General features: G+C 43.9%; 1 protein-coding gene across 1 annotated transcript in view; it reads right to left on the minus strand.

Annotated features, from left to right (window-relative positions):
• Positions 1-22,403, minus strand: part of DNAH5 (dynein axonemal heavy chain 5) — a 4,235,244-nt gene that overhangs the window by 2,820,970 nt on the left and 1,391,871 nt on the right. The window lies entirely within an intron of this gene.

The raw sequence follows: 22,403 nt of genomic DNA on the forward strand, positions 1-22,403 counted from the left end.
CTCTGTACGTCTTGCACCAATATCTTTCTTTTGGGCCTGCTAACCATGGCCACTGGCCATGTCACACCATTCATTTGTTATGCAACACCCATTGCCTGCTGCCCAGTAGATGTGGGCACTGTAGAGGCTAAACCTTTTTTTTCCAACTCCTTATTCCCATGATAATTTCACAGTAATCATTTCCAATAACAGATATTCCTGCGGTAGAGTGGCGGTTCACTGATTCCCACGATAACAGGAAGTATTGCTGAGAATTAAAGTCTTCCACGTCCTCACAGGCACTCAGTGTATGTCCCCCTTCTTGTTTCCAGATCCCCTCACTCCACTTGTTTGTTTTTTCCCTCCCTAACCCTCTTGTCATTGCCCATATAGCTCATCGCTTTGCGTGACACACATTTATTTCTGAGCATTTCATGCAGCATTGCAGCTGTAACTTTGTGGGATTCACACAGTTTTCTCCTGATAAACTGAACATTTTCTATCTGTAATTGGCTCTCCAACCCACCCCCAAATCCCCAACTTCATATGGTGTCTTCTTTCCCACTCTGACCTGTAGCCTGATGTGATTGCTATTGCTATTTATATAGCACCTATGGCCAGGCCATATAAGCGCTGTTATAAAAATCAGCCAGTGTTCCCCTTGGAGAGATTACATAAATGTTGAGAATATTATTAGAATCTGTTAGGTCGTGGGGGAGTTCATTCCAAAATTTGGTCCAAATCTGCCCAGTGGTTTTTGAGCTGCAACTGTTAAAAAACAGGTATTTTTCTCTATGGGAAAACTAATTGGAGTAGGCTGAAGACTGCGTTGGTATGTCTTCTTAATAAATTTTTCATTTTTGATGAATTGTTCCCAAAGTTTCCAGTTTGGGGGTGTGGGGAGCTTGACAAGCCTTTGGTTTAGAAAATATCATTCTAGTCTATCTAACAAGACAAATATTATTAGCCTCTATCAGCCTCTCTGCTGCAAAGCACCAAGACCGGTATAAATGTCTTAAGGCACAGGAGCACCCTGTTCTCTGGCAAAAATATTTTTAAACTACTGGATGGATTTCCCCCAAATCAGTCAAGGAAATTAAGCCCATGCTTTGTGCCCAAATTGTTTATTTGGTCCAGAAACACCTGGTTTTCACGCTACAGCTGTTCAAAAACTGCCCTTTTTCTCTAATGGAAAATGAATGCGAGTAGGCTGAAAACCTTTTTCATTTTCTAATGAATTGTTCCCAAAATGTCCAGTTCAGTGGAGCTCTTGACAAACTGTTTGGAAAATGTCATCCAAATCCATTCAGCAAGTCAAAGGTTATTAATTAGCCTCACTTAGCCTCTCTTCTGCAAAAAGCACCAAGGCCAATATAAAGGTTTTAAGGAGCAGGTGGCATCCCCAGTCAAATATTCTAATAACTACTGGATGAATTTACCCCAAAACCAGTCAAGATATGTAAGTCAACCCTTTGTGCCATACTTGTTTCTTATTTGGTAGAAATCTGCCCAGCGTTTTTTGTGGTATGACTATTCAAAAAGTGCACTTTTTCTTCATGGAGAAAGGAATGGGCTGAAAACTGTGAAATTGTGGCGTTTTGCTTTCTTAGTAACTTTTATAATGTATTGTTCCCAAGATTTGCAGTTGTGGGGTGGGCTTTGACAAACTTTTTGTTTTGAAAATGTCATCCAAATCCATCCAGCAAGTCAAACGTTATTATTAGCAATACAATTTGTGGGAAAATTGGCTGCTTTTGAATTTATGAAAAGCCTCTCAGCGGCAATGCACCATGAGGCATATAGCTATTATTTTGGGAGAAGGGAGCACCCCCTGCTCCGTCAAATATTTTAACAACTTCTGGACAGAATAACCCTAGACCCCTAATGGAAAACGAGCCAATGCTTTGTGCCCAAGTTGTTTCGTACCTGGTCTAATTCTGTCCAGCGGTTTTTGCTGTGTACTGCGCACACATTTTTAATTTTTCTCTACGATGAAATGAATGGTAGTAGGCTGAAAACAGCATTTTATTGCTTTCCTAATACCTTATTCATTTTTTTTACAAATCTTTCCTCAAAATGTCCAATCTGTGGGGTGGCGTGAGGGGAGGGGGGGCATTGTGCGTCGCAGATATTTTGTTTGCAAAATATCAGCCAAATCTGTCATACAAGTCAAAAGTCATTAGCAATTCAATTTTTGGGTTTCCTATGTAACTTGATACTCATTTTAACAGTAGTGCGGCGACCGCTGCACTATAATATGTACTTGAATAAAAGACATAGGGCCTCATTATGAGTCACCCCGTATGGAAATAACGGTGGCAGTAAATCCTCTGCCACCGTTGTTTCCATACCGGGTGATCTCGAGTCCTGCAGCCGGAGGTGACATTCCCACCAGGTCCACGTCCTGCAGGCGGACGTGGAAACAATGGGGATTTACCAAATTCCGCCTCCGGACTTCCCAGGTCACCGTGGTCGTAATGTCCCGGTAATTCCGGGAATCGTGGAGGCGGAATGGTAATACGAGTCCGGTGGTAACCTGCCGGAATTTCAGGCACGGTTACGGCCGGACTCGTAATGAGGCCCATAAACAGTTAAAACCATCTGACAAACAAGCTCAGATCAATAATATAATTTAGCGTACAGTTAAGCATCAATTTGCTAATACATTGCGAAGCATTATCTGTGTTCACTATTCCTGAGTTTTTTTCTCCCTATTAAAGAACATAGAAAGACCGCATGTTACAGGTAAAGAATGTTCCCATAACAAGTATATAAAAGCCTGGCGGCAAATTATATTTGGCCAAAAAACATCAAGTGCATTACAGTTTCAAGCACTGGAGGACAATATTGACAAAATCTTGCTTTTAAATGTCTATCATTCCAACGTCAAACACCCCCACCAACCTCCCTGATGTCATTTGCATCAGAAACATAAGCATCCATAACTGCCAGGCTATTATGCAAGTCTATGTAAAAAGGACGAGCATACCCGTCCTTGGCACTTAAGGGAAAACAACTTTTGTCCACTCTATCCAGTCCCATTACAGGTGGTATATCTGATTCATAAAGATGTTTTCAGTGTGCTTCCCTTTATCAAAAAACATGTCTCTTCTCAGTGATGTTATCATTGTAGTCATACGCTGCGCAACAGGGGGTGCATAGTTAAGGTGGAATTGCCTGAAATGCGATGGCTGAATTTCAGGGGGTTTGTTGCGTTAAATCTGATCACCTTAACTCTCTCTTAACCAAGGTATTCACATGTGTAGGGGTCTTGGAAGAAGGTCACAAACTATTGGGCATCTATACGTTGTAGTTGTCTTCAAATGTTAGTTAAGTACATCACACCTGCCAAGTAATGTTATTATGAAAAGTTGGATTGTGATTACCTGAAGATCTTGTTATGTGCTCTTATTCTGGACTTCTTAAGAGCAGCATTATTGACAAATATAAAACATTTTTAAAACTACTACATTTTGCAAGGAAACTAGGATTGTGTTATGCTCTCTCGTTATTTACCTTTTTTCAGCAGCATTAGTCACAAATTTAAAACATTTTAGAAACATTTCCAAAGGAACATATGGCAAAGGATATTTCAGTAAACAAAAACCAAGGACCTGCACAACATAGTTATTTCTTCCAAACCCAGATGATGTCTCCTCTCTTAAAAAAACATCACCCCATTTCTATTTTCATCTTCGGGGAAAAGTAACTGACAAACTTGTCATTTATTAACTACAATCACATATTGAGCAAAATTCCCTCTGTGCCATTTAACAGTCTGGTTTCAGATAGGTACACAGTATATTTTGCCCCTGGGATATTTTACCCCTGCAATATTCTGCCCCTGCAATATTCTGTCCCTGTGGCATTGTGCCCCATGACATCAGCCCACACAATCCGCCCTCCCACTCTTTGTTGGAATAGCCCGAAGAAACATGGCTCAAACAAGTGTCACCCTGAGAGACGCAAATCAACAAGTGGTAATAAACGAAGGTAAATAACATATCACCCATAAAATCCATGCAATTGGTCACCCGGTAATAAAAACCTATGGATGAGCAGACAACCCACCAGAAAAGACCTCAAGCACTAACCTAATTGGAAAAATAAACTGGAAGTCACATCAAGAAAGCCACACCTAATCAACAATCCGCAAACATAAATCTCAAAAAATGCCTTGTAAAAGTAAAGACTGATGCACAAGAAGGAACTCAAACAGAACAAACCAGATGGAAGAAGATCAACCTTCTCAACTCAGCATGCCAAAGAACAAACTAACACTCAGAAATAATACACCGAACTGCCCTCTGTAAGAGAGCCCCTTTGCCAGAAAAGATCAAAATCACTTAATTTGTCGCACAGAAGAAGCACAATTGTACTAAATGAACTCAACACATTGTTCATTATAAAAAACTGCCGAGACATAAAGAATCAACAACACGATCAGGCGGATAAGTGAGAAGAACAAACCAACCGAAAATTCAATCTTCTAGCTCTACTAAACGATGAAACTGAAGTAACAAAAGGCAACGCAGAATCTAAAAGAAAGACAAACTAATACTACATCACATTACCTAAGCCACCTTCAAGGAGAAACAAACCCCAAAAAACAAAAGGATTGATTGCAACCTAGTCAATGCCAGATCAGTATCAAATCATACCACAGAGATATAAGAATCCTTAGGGATGGAGGAATAGAAACCCTACTCCTCACCAAAACCTGGTTAACACAAAAAAGAGAAGTAAAATGAGGAAGAGGCCTTCACAGTAGCACACCAAGACCACCTAAAGATGACAAAAACCCTACCACTAAACATCCAAAACTGTGAATCACTCCTTCACTTAGTGTTGGACCACCAAACCAAACTTTCATTCCTACTTGTCTACAGATAGGCGACATACACTCCTCCTTTCACAGATACATTTGTAAACGCCATTGCCAACATCGCATTAAAATATAACCACCTAATCATACTAGGGGACTTCAATATCTGGCTTGATGAAGAAAACACCAACTCACGTAAAACACTGACAAATTAACTATCAATGATGCATCTACACCAACTGGTGAAGGGCGCAATCCACGTGGCAGGGCAGACCCTAGATGCAATCTTTTGCAAAATAAACCCAGTTTCAACTGCACCCGCAATGCAGATACTATGAAACAACCACCTTATACTATCCTTCATGATCCATCTGCCAACCCACATACAAGCTATCCTCCCAAAAACTTCTCCAATTCAGAAAATCAACTAGAAATCCATAAATACCTTGGATCTAAACACCAGACTGGAATCCACTGGCTACTTTCTTGGATTTATCCGACTTTGAAGAATGAACTGAGATCATCAAAAAACGGATTACAAAAATACTACATAATATAGCACCAGAGAAACTGTTATACCGCTCGCTAAAGAAAACAATGGCGAGATGGTTCACACATCATCTCTGAGCACTGAAGAAACTAACAGGAAACTGAACAAGAATGGAGGAAAAACTGATCATCCAATAAAATCACATTCTAAATACAGTTACAACTATACAATGCTGAAACCCCTAAAGCAAAAAAGACTATACTACACCGAACATATCACAAACTCAAGCAACATCAAGAAAGCTATGATCAGCATCATCAACGTGCAAGAATCCCGACAACCATGCCCTCAGAAAAACTGTGCTACAACCTTTCAAACCATTACAAAAACAAACTCACAAGCATCCAGTAAGCCATCAAGAGTATGCCCAAACACACCAACAACAACCCTAACCAGCCAACTCCAGAACCAACAAGACTAAACTACTACACACCAATTTCAACAGAAGGATTTGCCAGCCTAGTGAATCAAAGCAACAAAGCAGACTCACCAACAGCATCTTGGCCACCAGGTGTGTACAAGTCTATCCTCATCCCAAAAAACCCTGCTTAATACTTCTGCAACCTCTTTAACCATTCACTGATAGCTGGAAATGTATCACAAAGCTTCAAATCATCATACATCAAACCACTTGTTAAAAAAAACACCAGGAGTCACATAACACCATAACCAACTATGACCGATATTAAGCATTCTGCACCTGCCAAAACTCCTAGAAAGCTATACATATGAACATATCCTGGAAAATATAGAAAACAACCAGATGCTAGACCAGGCACATGTGGGATTCAGACCCATGAGAGGAACAGAAACAGCACTATTACCCATCTTTGATGACCTAAATACTAACACTGACTCCAACATCACCTCAGTACTAATACTATGAGACATATCCGCAGCCTTCAACACAGTACACCACAAAACCCTTATCAAAACACTTGGAGAAATGGGAATCAGTAACACACCTTTCAATGATTAAAATTCGTTCTAACAAAAAGAATGGAAACAACGCTGCTAACCTCCTTGAACGCAGTAGCATGCTAACAACCTGCAAAGTTCCACAAGGCTTATCACTCTTGCCACTACTCTTCAACATCTACATGACTCCACTCATCAAAAAACATGGACTCACCTGCTACAACTATGCAGATGGCAAACAAATCATCTATAAAATCAGCACTACTGGAGAACCAAATCAAACCCTTATCCAGAGGCGTTTCTAGGGGGGGGGGGCTAAGAGGGCTAAAGCCCTGGGTCTTTTGGTTGTAGCCCCGGATAGAATCTCAGGGTCTACAACCAAAAGGCTAGCTAGCCCTGAGTCCTGACAATCCCAACATTAGTGTAGCCCCGGATCTTTTCCAGACCTAGCAACACCCATGCCCTTATCAACTTCCTCAAAGACATAAATAAATGGATGAGCACCAACAGCCTTAAACTGAACGCTAACAAAACAGAAATCATGATCACGCCCACAGCAGGTCGAACCAACACCACATTCCACGGCCTACCAAAATTGGAAATCAACCAGAACCTTCCAAAGTAGTTAAAAACCTTGGAATAATAGTGGACAGCGACTTAACACTCGAACCACAAGTCAACACAGTAGTAAATAAGTGCTTCTTCCATCTACACACAATCATGCGGATACTACCATTCTTTTTTTTTTTTTGTTAACATCTTTTTATTGTGATTTTAAGCCAAAATATCAGTAAGTGCATAGAAAAGGAACAGGTGAGCACAAAGAATAAGCACCATAAATCATAATATACGAATATGGGACAGGCTTGATTGTGTCAATTGTTCAATGAAGATTGTCCCCACCCCAACGATCCTTTAGTACCCTTCCAAAATATGAACGAATATAAACCAGTGCACTTCCCGATTTATAGCATTAGTTCCCCAAAAACTTGTCCCCCCTCCCGTCCCCAAACCAAGTGACATAACAAGCACAGCAAATCCGGTTCTCAATATTCGTGCAGCGAAGTCATCATCATCAAGTATCGCAGAGACCCAGTGCATGGCACTTTACAATTTCACTAAAAGCCTAACAAGCAGACTCATCGGGCAGAACATAGGAGAACTCAGGAGATTGTCTCGTCTTCACTGTTCCTAGAGGATGATAGGTAGTCCCGCAGGGGAGCCCAAATATCCTTAGGTCTGCACACCGCCCACACGGAATGAACATAATGTTCCTCAGACTCTTGGACATATATTAAATCTCTTAGACAGGTCTTATGACTGGGGGCCGTTTTAGCTTTCCAGGCCTGCAAAATGTTCCTCTTGGCCACCGCACCTGCAACAGCTACAAAGAGACGTACCCTTACTGTTGCCTTGCCTATATCTCCCATCAAGTACTTAAGCAGTGTCGCAGGTATAGACAGTCCAACAATATCACTAACTGTCTCAGCAACTTCCTCCCAAAATGCTCTTACCGGGGGGCAGTTCCAATACATATGAATAGAGTTTGCCATGCATTTGGGGCAACATGCTTGCAAAGCTGGATTAAATTTAGAAGCTCTGTGCGGTGTAATATGTAAGTGATTAAGGATCTTAAATTGTATTAATCGGAAGTTGGCATTGATAGAGATGGCTTTAGTGTGCCAACAGTATTTGGACCACTGAGCATCCTCTATGGTGATTCCCAGATCTCGCTCCCATTATAGTTTCATATAATTCTTAGAGGGGGTATATAACTGAGCTGCCCTGTAGAGGCTAGATATAGTGCCAATAAACCCGTCCTGTGACATGGTAGCCGTAATGAACTGGTGTGATTCTGGGGCATCTGGAAATGTAGGCCACAATTTCTTACATGCTGCTTTTAGCCGGTAGTACTGTAGAGCAATGGTAAGACCGGCGCCCAGTCTATCATGTACTAACTGTAATGTAGCAAACTTTCCCCCAGGGTAAAGGTCTCCCAGCCTCATCTCTTTATCAGGGTCCCATCTTTTTTGAAACGCAGTATCAAACGTTGGTTCTAACCCGGGATAGTGCCACAAGGAAAGAAACGGCCAAAAAGGGGTCTCGCATCTTACCGTGGTGAATAGGGACGACCAGGCTCGGACCGTAGAGGCCACCAGATCTATATCTGTAACCTTCCCTTTGGCAGTGGTGAACGGCACCAAAAAGTGGAAATCGCATTCATAATAGGGGGTAGGTGTGTCTCGGGGTGCCGCACATAGATCATTGTATCGTCAGCATACAAGGAGAGTAGATGTGGGGAACCTCTAATACGGATACCCCTCCATGTGTGTTCCGGTCTAATCTTGGCCGCCATAGCTTCAATAGTGAGTGCAAAAATAAAAAGGGAGAGAGGGAATCCTTGGCGGGTGCCTCTTTCCAGTGTAAAGGGGGATGACATGGTATTGTTAGTTCTGACCCTTGCAATCGGCTGCCTATACAGCACTCGAATATACCCCAAGAATGCTGGACCAAATCCCATTTTGGCAAGAGTCAAAAACATATAGTTCCACGATACAGAGTCAAATGCCTTTTCGGCGTCAAGGGTGATGGCAGCAGCTTTAGCTTTAGGATCTAACTGTGATGTGATAGTAAAGAACCTCTGCAAATTCAGAGCAGTTGAACGTGTTGGAATAAAACCCGATTGGTCGGTGTGAATCAATTTATTCATGTATGGGGTCAGGCGGTTGGCTATAGCTTTTGCGTAGATTTTCATATCCGTATTAATGAGGGATAACGGGCGATAGGATGAGGGATCTTGGGGGGACTTGTGGGGTTTAAGCAACACAGAGGTCACTGCTTCCCTCATTGTGGTTGGGAGCTTACCCCTCTCTAGTGTGTCTTCCCAGACTGCAAGTAACCTGGGGGCCAGTTCGGCCTTGAATGTCTTGTACAGGTCGATTGGAATCCCATCCGATCCTGGAGCTCTCCCAGCTCACAAGTCGGCAATAGCCTGTTCAATTTCCTCAATTGTAAGTGGAAGGTTTAGCTTTAACCTGTCGTCTTCATCTAGTCCCGGCAGTGGGATAGAATCAATATATCTCTGGAGGTCCCCCAACTCAGCTGAGTCTGCATTGGCGTACAGTAAGGAGCAAAACTGCTTGAACACTTCGTTAATGGCTGCAGGAGCTGTTTGAACTGAACCATTAGAATCAACTATGCTGGTAATTTGCCTGGCCCCCATCTCTGCTTTAATTAGATTCGCCATGAATTTGCTGGATTTGTTCCCTTCTCCATATCTCCTCGCCCGGATAGGTTGAGAAATGAAATGCAATTCTCTGTCAGCTAATGCATTAAATATATCCAATTTAGCTTGAATATTGAGGAGGTGGTCTCTCCCCAAATTAGCGGGTTGCAGTACCTCAAGATTGCAGAGTTCTCTCTCAACTTGAGTGAGTTATTTTGTAATATCCCTTAGGACACCATAGGTTATCCCCATCTGGCCTCGCAGCCACTCTTTAAATGCCTCCGAGACCGATTGCATGGAACGTACTGACCCTTCGGTACGGAGGAAAAATTCTGCGATTTCAATTTGGAGAAGTTCCACCACTGAGTCATCTTTCAACATATTTGGGGGCATACGCCACGTTCTGATAGAGTGAGTCTGATTTCTAGGGGTCAGCCACAAGAGGACCGGAGAATGGTCTGACAATGTTCTGAGAAGGATTTCACACTGCTCCACTTCAGCAATCAACCCCGGTGAGCACAGCCAATAATCAATCCTTGAACTGGAGCCGTGAGCACCGGAGTAAAACGTGAACTCTCGCTCTAGTGGGTGCAATTCACGGCAAGCGTCTACCAGCCTCAGAGTCAGTGCCGCCTTAGTTTGACACTTGTCGATACTACCATTCTTCACATTCCCACCCAGAACACTCGCCATCATCTCCCTCATCATGTCAAGAATAGATTACGCCAACAGCATCTATCTTGGAATGCCCGACTACCTCACCAAAAAACCACACCTAATACAGAACGCAGCAGCTAGACTACTCCTCAGACTCACTAAGAGAAAACACATCACATCAAGAGTTAGAATGCTACACTGGCAATCAGTCACAAAAGAACTTTTCTTAAAAACGCTCTGCATAACCCACAGAGCAATACATGGCCAACGAGCAGAATTCATACATACAAGACAAAATCTACATCTACAAACTAAAGCAACATTGAGGTCCAGCAATGACATTGCCCTCGAACCAAAGCAATATTCAAAGTTGAAATTTGGTTCATCAGCATTCTGCTGCATCATAGCAAAACTTTGGAACTCACTCCCCAAGGAAATATGAACAGAAGAATACAGAATATTCTGTAACTTTTATAAACATGGCTTTTTAACTCACTGAGCTAAACAGAAAATACCATTGAAGAGAAACAGCTAACCACAACACAAAAGACACCCAAAATCAAAAACAACCAAAACCTAATGAACAGAAACTGGTATGCCCATTCAAATAAAGCATTTTAATGCAAACCACCATACAAGGATATGAACCCAGCCAAACCAACATAACCTTGCAGAGAAGTGCACAGACCACTCCCATTACTAACCCTTCTAAAACCGTTTCAGTATCCTACATACTCACATCAACCACCAAACAAAACACAAACATACCTCTACCACAGCAGAAACTTGAAACCACCACAAATTACACACACTCTACATCCAACCCAACACACCACACCACTGAAAACTATACCACAGACATGCAAACCCCTCCATAAACACTCATACACTAAAACACAACTGAATCCTTATCTACTAAAAGCAACCTCAACACACCAGTTTTCCGAACTGAAGCTACCAACAGCACAACAAGGCTCTCTTGCCCTCTCCCTCTCCATCCAATAATGGGCCCTCCCGAATCCTCCTTCATTTTCAGATCCGCCAGAGCACCTGGAAACCGTAAAAATGGCTGTGGTGTGCGGTATACATCAAAATAACATAACATAACATGGAAGGGCATTGGCTCTGCTTGACATTACCGAGCACCCTGAACTGAACGCCATCCAATCAGTAATTTTAATCCACCTCTGTCTTTCCATAGCTTTTGACAATGTTGGTGAGCCTTCCCTCAGAGAACGTCTTTACGCCTGGTTCAATATCTGCAGCCCAGCTTAACACAGTATCATTGCCTTTCTGGACCAAAGATCAAAACAAGTTCAACTAGGTCCTTTTGCCTCTCCTTTGCACACACTCTTGCCTGTGGCATCTCCAAGGCACTGCCTTTTCTCCCATTCTCTTCAACATCTAGATGCACCCACTTGCTTACCTCATCAGTAGTTTGGGCTAGGACTTACACATGTAAGCTGTAGATACACAACTAGTCATTCACCATTGCCCGTCCAAATCATACATCCCTCACTCCCTTTCACTGATGACAGGCATCATCCTAAACTGCCTTAAGGCCATTCAGAGCTGAATAAACCTTAACAAGTTGGCATTGAATGGAAACAAATCTGAACTTCTGATCCTCAGGCCTCAAAGCCCACATCCTTCCTCTTCACCTGGCCCAGAGAGCTTGGGTCATCTCCCAGACATTCAACCATCGTCACAAATCTGAGCTATATTAAATTAAAGGCTTTGCCTGGCCAGCCAAGTCAAAGCCAGAATAAACTTTATTTCGGGAACTAGCCGCAAAAAGGACATTGCAATAACAGTTTATACAATTCTTCGTACTACGTCATTAAAGCATTGAGAGCACTTTTTTTTAAAACATCTAAAAAAGTAAGAAAGTCAATTTAAAAATTAATTTAAAAAAGGATGAAAGCAGCAGAATAAAATTCAGCATGCATAAAAACAGAAAACCTTTTGTGCCGCTACAACTTAATTAATTTCATTCTAATTCACCAGGCCTTTTCTAAATAACTGGGAACTGCAAAGACAACTTCATCTTTGTGTGACAAATTGCATATTGTGAATGCGTCTGGCAGAGAACGGGTCTGGTATTCGAAAAAGAGGGATTAGCCACCTTTGCCTTAAAGGTGTCTACTTAAGGCATTTCTAACAGAAAGTATATAATTGTTTTTATTACTATAGTGCAGAAAGTGAAAAATTGTCCCTGGTACATTTGTCCAAGAATGAGCATTCAGCTACCCAGAATACATTTTATCCGAATTTGATGTACACAACTCTATTAAATGATGGATAGATTTGGTTCAAATAGTGCTTTGGACCTAAATCAACCTTGTGCACAATGTATGCAGGGAATAGTGACTGACATAATGTTGAGAACATCTGTGTTTCCAGATACAAGATATCTATTTAGTCGTTTACATCCATGATACTTTTGTCCAACATTATTATATCTTTCTGCAAGAGATGGGTGAGGCCTTCACAAGGCCGGTGCATGCACCACACAAACTCGGTGGCTGCCTAGGGTGTGGCCCTCCATGTGGCACCAAAAGGTGGGTTTTTGTCTCTGCTTTCGTTAATTACAAAAGAAATGTAAACCAATCTGAGTCAAAGTAGCTGCATGATGTCCTGCAATTAGGAATGTCCTGCTGCAAAATCATAGTGGTCCCATTTCTAAAAGTCTCTAACATGCAAGCGGAAGCAGGGCTATTGCCCATTGACACATGTTGTTGAGGAGCACAGGACACGGTTTCACTCAAATAAAAGCACAGAGGTATAGAAGGAAGACATCTTGATAAAACAATGTGGTGAGGACCAGGACGCTCACACAAGGTAAGTCAAGATTCATGGTAGAACCCTCCTGGAATTTCTGTCGGCAGAGCATGGGCCAGGCAAAGTAAACCTAACATGTAGGTCAGGAGGGAGATGGGGTGGGCATAAGGGGCTTATACAAGGTCAGCAACAAGGATTTAAAGGGCCTTATCCACATAATCTCAGAATAGGCTATACAATGCTGTGCTTGCAGCACATTTACTCTGAAACATTTACATTAGTGTGAACGACCACCCTACTTTCCAGCCAGCATACAGTAACTGGAAAATGCCGCTGATTGTGTTGGAGGGTCATATGAAATAAGACCTCTGTACATGCAAGGGAGTAGAAGGATGCAAGGCTCTAGAGCTCATGCTGTGTACCTGTTCTTTGTAAGTGAAACTTGCACTGTCACAGCCTATACTGTGCAATTTGTTTGTTGAGGGAGCTTGCCCTGGCTCTGATCATGCTGCACTTGTACCAGTTTAGGAGAAAAACCTGCACTGACCTTGAGAATGCTGTACTGTACTAGTACGTGGAGGAAACTTGCATGGATCCTGTTTGTGTCATAAATGTACCAATCCTAGTGAAGTCATCATTTGAAAAGCTTTATTCAGATTGACCTTTAGCAAAAATCAGCCCCATAATCAATGTATACAAGAAAAATAGGAATACATTGATAAAACACACACATACTATAGTAGTTGAGAAATAAGAACAATTTGATATAATTGTTATAAAAAAAACTGGAGTTAATACCTCCTCATAAGGGGTCCTCTATGAGGAGCACAAGCTCACAGCCTCACGAGGATACCCAACAAATATCATACAGTACCCAACAATCTACTTCTTAAGAGCAAGAGAAGATAACTTTCCAGTCCAATTAATAAGTTAAAAACAGCATAGCCTCTTGTGTATTTCTTGTGCTCAGCTCCAACAGAATGGGTCTTAAATACCTACTTTTCATATGGAGTAGGGCAGGGCAAATTAACAAAATGCAGTAGGGTTTTGTAAAATACTCAACAGAGGGGACAAACACCCGAATTAGAGACGGACCATAGATGAGTGTAACGTGCCATTTATAGGAACCCTGATCTAAAACAAATGCAAAGTGTATGCTTGTATGGTGGATGAATCTCATCCAAGATATGCTTACAGTTCCCCATCATGTTAACGGGTAAGAATTCTGGACCATTCTTCAAGGCACGGCTCGAGGACTCCAATTTAGCCTTAGCAATGTTCTTAGCCTTTGCTTTCAGGTCGACTTTGGAGGCGTGTCGGCATTCTGTGGGGTTGGCCAAAGGGATCCTCCATTCAACATGTTTTTCACATGCCTCACTCACCCACAATTAGCAGCACCATCCAGCATAAGAAATTCTCTAAGTGCATCTCTATAGGGGAGCAGGCCAGGAGTGGACCAAAGTCTTACCCAATACAGTGTTGGCTTTAGGGCAATCTGTGCGGCTACAGGCCATGTTTGCAGGTCCAGATAAATCAGAGAGGTTGGGGAATATTTTAGGTAATCGCATCAATTTCTTTAGGCAGATGTTCTCTTTTACGGATAAACCTTTTGTGGGAGTGTAAACCTATATTTCAGCACCATACAACGCTGCAGGTAAGGCTTGCTTATCAAACAATGCCATAGCCGGAGAGATTTCCCCTCTACCATGGCTCCGGAAAAATGAAGAAATGCCCCCCTGTATTTGGATAGGTTAACCTTAGCTATCAACAAATGGTGAGCTCATCCTCCTGTTTCGTAAAATCTAATTCCCAAATAATAAAAGTATCTAACCTGCTCCAATTCTCAACCTTCTATCTCAACTCTCAGCTTGCAGGACTTAGTAAACGGTGGCTTGAAAACCATTACCTTTGTTTTGCTGACGTTTAACTCTAGCCCTTGTTCCTTGCATTTCCTCAAAAAGATGTCAAGTATCAATTTAAGGCCATTCAGGGATGTTGCAAGTATAGGGGATGCCACCTCGCAAAAGCAATTTTATGTGCGTCCAAAGCACCCCGCTCCAGAGCATCTATGATTTCCTGGATGTAAATTAAGAAGAAGAGCGGGGCCAGGATGCATCCTTGGCGAACCCACCTATTTATATCAAAGGGGTTGGTTTGTTCCCCTTTTGTCCCATAGCGGACTGACACTGATGTTTTGTCGTGAAGCAATTTATTTGCATCTACTAGGGGTGTGGAACATGTATTTTTTCTAGGACCTGCCACAAGGTTTTTCTAGGCACAGAGTCAAACTCTGTATTCAGGTTGACAAAAATATCATGTAACTTCATTTTAAGTAGCTTGGTGTACTTATGGATGAGTAAAAACAATACAAAACAGTGGTCAACGGTTCGCCTACCAACTCTAACCCCACCTGTGCATTACTAATGATGACATCCAGCCACCCCTGCAATTTAGTTTGCAAAGTTTTGCCAAAGGTTTTCCCAATATAGTCCAGTAGAGATATAGGGGGGTAGTTCCCGGGCCGCTCCTTACCACCCTTTTTGTATACTGGGACTATTGTAGCCTCTCTCCAGGTACTAGGGACTGTTTTAGTGCAAATAGTCACATTAAAAAATCTGGACAGCACCGGGATCCAGATTGATGGTTTGTCCTGGTAAAAGTCCAGCAATAACTGATTAGGCCGTGCAGCCTTTCCCAGTTTCTGGGAACACAATGCCTCCTGCACCTCCTTATTGGAAATATCCAGTACCCCTTTAGTATGTAAGGAACTCATGGTGGCAAAAGTAAAGACAGACACAAGTGATCACAGTTCAAGGGTGTTTATTAAACTGTATAAAGGGGTTGGCAAAATGCCTTATCTCAGCCTAAATCTAAGATGGGAGCAAGCTACGACCATCAAATGATAATAAGGCAGTCCTAGTGGCGTCCTGTCAAAATAAAAGGGCCTATACTATAAAACAAAATATTGCCAATCCTAATAACTAAATACAGAAAAGTGTGGAATAAGGTTTCTTGAGAAAGAAAGAAGTGTTCACAAATGATAAGTCAGGATGTAGTAGCCGGGGGTCTCCCTTCCCGAAGTTTTCAGCACGTGCCAAGGTGGGATTCCAGAGCACAGCACACACTCGAGCTTTTGTCAGCACAAGCCTACAATTTCATTCTCAGGTACCATGACCTCTTCTACAAAAAGTCTCTTGCCTCCGAGGGCCTGCTGCATACAAATAATAAACAAAGAGTTCCTTTTCGTCTGTACGTTGGGTGATGACTGCTCACCCCTGTATCCCCTTCTTCCAGGCTCAGATCCACAAAGAGTTTCTAACAATATCAGGACCTTCAGTTGTTATGTATCTTGTGGATCCGAGGGTCTAATACAGCAAAACAAAGAGTCCTTTCTTGATTACACCCAGGGTATTGCTTCTTCACCCCTGTCTTCCGGGCTCAGACACCTCTTGAATATTCGCCTCCCTCTGCTGGGTTCACTGTGGCTTGTATTTCAAAGGATTTTAAACAATCTTCTCTGTTATGGTCAGGCTTCTTAATGTCTTTTTAAACAGTTCACGGTGAACCTCCCTTTATCGGGTTCACTGTTGTCAGCACAAATGATCATTGAGGCATCAGGCTTTGCCCCTTTTTATCGGCCTCCCTCCTTCGGGTTCACTCTTGCCAATCATTTCTCTCACCATGCGGTATTCACTTCCCAGAGCTTTCCATTACTTGATGGTCAAAGACTTTCGACTGTACAGCGGATTTTGCTAGACCTCTGTATGATCACTTTGACACTCTTCTCACGGACCTCGGACGGCCTTCTGGCATTGGTAGTTTCCACAAAATGGGGAACCAACTAGAGTCGCTCGCCGTACACCCACGTGGTGTCGGACACTTTCAGCTGGTTTTCCCCTGCAACGTTTACAGTTCTTTGAACTTTCCTCAACTTGCAACTTTCATTCAACACAGTTGCGTTTCTTACTGCTTCTTCCCTTGACTCACCGGCTGTGATGAACCGCTTGGCTTTGCTTGTATCTGGAGTTAAGGACGGTACCACAGTAGCAAGCACCTCCTGTTCTCCTACTTATCAGATTAGGCGTGCTCCATGTACCGTTGACATCTGCCGCAGCACACATCAGCTTTTGGGTCGGAAAGGGCAAAGTCGCTTCTCTCCTTGTCACCCTCTTGGTTCTCGCTGTCATTCTCCTCTTCTTGAACTGCCGGATGGGGATAGCACTCTCGTTGTGCTGTCTGCCTTGCTCGTAGTGTGTTCTCGTTGTGCACCTTTTAGCCCTGTGGGGAAGGGAAAGGACCGTCAGGTGTGAGTGATTCTGGTCAATTGCCTGACCCTTGTGTTGGGACATGACAGGTAAAAGGCCCTAATGTTAGTCTGTTGTCTCTCGTAGTGTGCAAAAGGGTTTGTGTTAGAAAAGGGGGGATAGAGAGGTTGAGTATCCTATCTAGTAGGATAGGGAAGAGGGGTTAGGAGAAGGGGAATACCATGTCGCACCCATCGGTATTCCCGCTGCACTCCCAGAAAACACCCCCATCGAGGTGATCCTCCCGCACTGGTCCACCCACAGGAGCTGGATCTAATAGCTATTACCGTGTCCTGTCCACCTGGACGACCGATCCCCGGGAACTAGTTAAGGAGACACCTTAAGGTTTCTCACAAATAGGAGTGGCCGGCGGGACTTTACTTCAAACCCACTCCCCTGGCCAACCATCCTCTGAATATAGATTAGGGAAGTGGCTCTGCCACGTAGCACCTGATATACAGCATTGTAGCGACCACTCGTCACATTTTAGTGAAGTGTGCATAGGCTCTTTGTGAGATACTCATGGTGGCAACAAGTAAAACAGACATAAGTGATCACAGTTCACGGATGTTTATTTAACTGTATGCAAGGTGGAAAAACACCTAATCTAAACTTTAATCTAAGATGGGAGCAAGTGCTGACCATCAAATGAAAAATAAGGCAGACATTGTGGCGTTGTGTCAGATAATAAGGACCTATACTAAGAAACCTATTGCCAAAGCTCACGACTAATACAAAACGGGTGTGGGATAGATTTCAGGAAAGGAAAAAAGGGTTTGTAAATAATATGTCAGGATGCAGTAGCCTGGGACTCCCTTCCCCACGTTTTGTATGTGGGGTAAGATGGGAGCTTGGAGCACAGCACACACTCAAGACTTCCCAGCATGAGCTAACAGTTCCAAAGGCAGCAATCAGTACAGTTGATGGACAAGTCTTGTTCCTCTTGAAAGTCTCTAGCCTTCGAGGGCCTGATATATTCTCAAAACATACAAACACAAAACTCGTCTTGCAGTTCACGTCGGGTGAAGGTTTCACCCTTGGGCCCCCCTCTTCTGGGGTTGACTGTTCAAAAACAGTTCTCTTCTTAATGGGTTTTGGGTGATGACTTCACCCCTGGATCTCCCTCTGTTGGGCTTGGACCCGTCGCGACTGTTGGCCGCCCCCCCTGCCGGGGTTCCATATGGCTTTTAACAAGTCTTCCTACTATGGTTCTCACAAAAGTCTGTTCAACAGTTCGCTGTGAACCTCCCTTTCTCGGGTTCACTTTATCAGGGTGATAACGGCTCACACCTGAATGCCCCTCTAGACCATTTTTTGACAAGTGCTTCTCCTGTTTTACAGTGTCTCTTGGTTTCTCCCACGGTCAAGCTCAGATTCCAGAACAACCAGCGGGACAGTGTACTTCTCCTGTCCTCTCCTTAGCGGGGTTCACTCCCCTTGGCTTTTTATTGTCTTTTAAAACAGTTCATAGTGAACATCCCTTGCCTTTGTCAAATCATTGTTTCTCGGGACATTAGACTTTGCCCCTTCTCATTAGCACCCCCTCTTTTGGGTTTACTCTTGCCAACTTCACATTCACTTGTAATGTTTATTGGATTCACTTCCTCTTTTACTTTCACCATGCAGGATTCACTTCCCTGTTTCTAAAGTTACTGGATAAAAGTATTTTGATTGTACAAGGATTTTACTAGACCTTCAGTATGACCACTTTGACCTTTTCTGGCGGCTCTCCTGTGGCCTACTGGCTTCTGTAGTTTTACTTGGATGGGGATCGGCCAGAGTCTCTCGGAGCAAAACCCACATGGTGTCGGTTCCCTCTGCAGCTGGTCTGCACATAACACTTTTACCGTCTTTCACAGTTCGTTGAACTAGGTTCAAACTTGCCACTTTGCATTCCTCATTCAACACAGTCCGGCTCTTCTCGGCTCTTCCCGGCTGTGATGAACCACTTGGCTTTCGGCTTTACTGGAGTCAAGGCTTGTACCACGGTAGCAGGTGTTTCCCTCGCTCCCGCTTATCAGCGTCGACACTGTTAAGACGGATTTCTGAACTCTGTCCTGGTGGCGCAGAAGTTCAGAAGGCTAACCTAATTACTTGGAACAGGGTAACCTCTGGACGAGCCAGACCAATCAAGGTAGCGATCGCGGCGGTCAAGACTAGGTCTCAAGAGGGTTGAGGGTGACTGAAAGCCCGCAATGAGCACACAAAGCAAGAACACTCACAAACTACTCCAAACAGTTGTTATATTAAAAATATATACACATTTATTTCAAGGCCTTTAAAACAATGACCGTAGCGAGAAAATCACAATATAACGATAGTAAACCAACACATACCATATCAACACAATATATATACAAATACGACAGTCTCAAGCATTAGATGCACGAAATGGGTAGTCCACCTAAAAGGGAAGGAAGACAGGCAGTGCGAAATAATGCTTAGACCCAGTTCACCTTCAGAGGCACCTAACTAGATGGAAGTCCGAGCCCTGCGAAGAGTGGAGCCTTGTGCTCAAAAGTACCTGCACGCGCTGGTGCCAACGGGCAAAAGGGGAAGCTCTTCGAGGGAGATCAGGCAGTTCAGTTTAGTGCACAAAAGAAGAAGAACAAGTTCCGCGACTCAAGCGCAGCCTCCACAGTGGGCAGAAGCAGAGCGCGAGTACGGAAAAGGGTGCTGTTTGACACAGCGGGGAAAAGCAACGGGCTCCTGCAGGAGGGCGACCAGATCCTAGCTATGCTACTCACCGGTCCCCGATGCAAGCAGACCCAGGCTTCTCCGCTTCAGTTTCAGCAGCTGGCAGGTTCAGAAGAGCAGGGAACGCCTCGTCGTCGTGTTGAGTAAAAAGACTTCCCAATCGAAGAAACCCGCACAGTTTGTTACCACAGCAGGGCAACGGAGTGGCCGTGTGCATCTGAGCCAAATGTACACTACTCACTTCAGACCTGGGAACGCCAAGTGTACGAAGCGTGTGAGAGTGACAAGGACTCGAAATACTACACAACCTGGCGGTGGTTACAGAGCAAGACTCCCGTGTAAGCTGGTCAGTCAGCTGGATGGCCCAGAGACGCTTCCGAAGGCTTACTGGCAGGAGATGGTGAAGATGCCGAAAATAGCTGTTCCCGCTATTCCAAAGGGTCGAAGTACCAGTACAGGCCTTCTGGTTCGATCAAAGGTGAAAAGGGTTTCACAAGACGACAGCAGTGCAGAGGAGAAGTCCTTCAGCGGGTCACCAGCGATTCCTCGGTTCAGCCTCTTGGTTGCAGGATACTTGGCTCCTGTATTCCTTCGTTCGTGAGAACTCAGGAGATCGACCTGGTAGTGGTGTTTCCAGCCCCCTCTTATCCACGGTTCCCTTCGCGCCAAAACGGAGGGGACCCAATGGGAGATCCGCTCATCAACACTCACACCATTCGTGGACCAATCACGGACCACGGTGGTCCCAGGCATTCACACCACCCTAGACTCTCTGGCACCCAGGATGTGTATTGGGACCAGACATCCCAGCCCACATCCTGGAGGCACACACAAGACATGTAGAAGCCCGCGAAAGCATCCGTGTTTCGCGGGAAAGTACATGCCCAAATAAGGAAGGCCCCGGGTCGGCTCGACCTGGGGAAGGTGAAGGGAGCAAGACGGTCAGCGGACAGGACAAAGGAGCCTCGTGGTCTGGCCATTTTGGGAGCCAGGCCACCATTTTGGGTTACGCGTGAGAAACGCACTTAGAACGCCAAAAGGAGCTCAAAACACAAAAAACGATCGCTGCCACCATTCCCGTCCCTGAATCACTTGCACCGATCAGATACAATCCTAAACGAGTATCTAGGGCCTGTAGAAGACTAGAGACCCAAGAGAGCTGTAACTTAGTTTACAGTGCCCTCTTGTGTCATGTTGCACGAAAGCCGCAACATGATAAAAGAAACTACGGGAAACAGCGTTCCCCGGTACTGACTGTCTTAAGGGCATGTCAGTTTCCCCATAAGAAAGGAGCGAAAGCCCAGAGGAGTGCGGCAGAAGGCTGCACTTCTCTGGCAAAGTCAAGAACAAGGTGAAAAACAACAGCAAAAAGTTTAGGGGTTGCCACATGGAAGGAAAATTACCTATAATTACGAAATCTTTCCTAACAGACACGCTGCGTGTACCGTTGACATATGCTGCAAGACACTTGAGCTATTGTTCCGGTCCTCGGCTCTCCTCCACGAAGGTTCCACAGATCTGGGATGACAAGGGCAAGGTCACTTCCCTCTTCACCACCCTCTTGTTTCCTGCCATCTTTCTCCTTCTCTTGAACTGCCGCCCTTCGTAGCCATCTCGCCGCACTGTCTGCCATGCTTGTACTGTGCTCTCTCGCTCCACTTTTTATACCTTTGGGGAAAAGGAATGGCCGTCAGGTGTGCGTGATTCAAGTTAATTGCCTGACTTTGCCTGACCCTTGCATCGGGACATGTCAGTTAAACAGGTTTATTACAAGTCTGTGGTTTTCTACATCGGGGAAAGGTGTGGGTATCAGAAATTATAGTCTTTACATTGGAAAGGGGAGAGGTTGGAGTGTCAGAGTATCCTACGGGACATGATGGGGGAGGTTTGCAAAATAGATGAGAATGACTGGGATGTAGAACAGAACAGAGGGGATTGTGGGAACGGTAGTGAGTTGTCAAAGCAGACTGAGGTTTCAGAAAGTGACAGAGTGACGGGTTTGGTAAGGTTTGTGGGATAAACAGGAATAGCTAGGATTGTGAAATAGACAACAGGGATTGTGGGAACTTAAGTATTTTACCTGAGCAGGTTGGGAGAGCGGAAAATAATAATCAGAGGGACAGGAAGAAGAATAATTGGGAGTATTCGGATAGGGAAGAGAAAAACAGTGCTTTTGGAAAAGATGTTTTCTGGAAGAAGCCAGTGTGTAATGAATTCATCGGTGATGGAGGGGATGATGATTTGTAAAAAGGAAGTTTATCGTATGGAAGGGAGGTCCAGTTGATACAGCCCATAAAAGCTTTGGAGACCTTGTCATCCTCATCCCTTTCTCTGGTGAAACATTGCGTCTCTCCTGGTGCAATTTCCAGAGCATAACTCTGGGTATTCCCAACCAGGTGATTCCCTTTCGCTCTTTCACCCTCAGCGCTGGGATCTGAGTTTGTCAAGCTTCCTTTGACCACCTGA

Source organism: Ambystoma mexicanum, chromosome 5p (assembly GCF_040938575.1).
Source record: "Ambystoma mexicanum isolate Mex_15411 chromosome 5p, UKY_AmexF1_1, whole genome shotgun sequence".
NCBI classification, from domain to species: Eukaryota; Metazoa; Chordata; class Amphibia; order Caudata; family Ambystomatidae; genus Ambystoma; species Ambystoma mexicanum.